This window comes from Sinocyclocheilus rhinocerous, unplaced genomic scaffold, assembly GCF_001515625.1.
Source record: "Sinocyclocheilus rhinocerous isolate Xijiao unplaced genomic scaffold, SAMN03320098_v1.1 scaffold2617, whole genome shotgun sequence".
NCBI classification, from domain to species: Eukaryota; Metazoa; Chordata; class Actinopteri; order Cypriniformes; family Cyprinidae; genus Sinocyclocheilus; species Sinocyclocheilus rhinocerous.
In genome coordinates this window covers 14,473-15,116 of record NW_015638953.1, presented here as the reverse complement: position 1 = coordinate 15,116, position 644 = coordinate 14,473, and the positions used below count along the sequence as shown (strand labels likewise).

General features: G+C 38.4%; 1 protein-coding gene across 5 annotated transcripts in view; it reads left to right on the top strand.

The window, feature by feature from the left end:
- Positions 1-644, top strand: part of LOC107750304 (gastrula zinc finger protein XlCGF52.1-like) — a 28,434-nt gene that overhangs the window by 23,661 nt on the left and 4,129 nt on the right. The gene's annotated exons all lie outside the window — the stretch shown is intronic.

Genomic DNA, 644 nt, shown 5'->3' with positions numbered 1-644 from the left:
CAAGTTGCGATACCGAACAGGACCACATGGAGATGGCCAAAAAAACCATAAACCAACCGCCTGCTGACTGCATTTATCTACTACAGTGCATGGATCCATTTAGAATAACTAAACAGCAAAATACACATGACAAATCAAAACATTACCGTGAATGTGTGTGGAAACAACGTGAATGCACAGAAATGTCTGTGCCTGTGCATAAATACAATGTGTTATCAGTGCGTCAAGAGCACTCATACACGCATTATTTTAATAATATAAGTGCTTACTGTACGACTCCTGTACGCCACCGCAATCGTCTTTAACTTGATTGCAGTCTTCATCCATCAAAACTTTTCAGAGACAATCACAGAATATGACAGAGCTCGTGTTTAAAAGCGGAACACTGGAATGAATAATTCACTGAAAATGCAACGCGAGTTTCTGTTCTCTCTGCAATCTCTGATGTAATCAGCCTGGTTTCCTTTATATTAGCGGCTGTTTTGGACGGATTGTTTGAATGCATTAGCTTACTGAATTATTGGACTGAAAACTTTTTTTTGTGGCTTAAAATGAGTGTTACAGCTTAAAATGATCTGATTGCAAGCAGAGAAGCAAAATTGGGTTAAAGGGTTAGAATAGAAATTGTGCTTCAGTAATTTTGC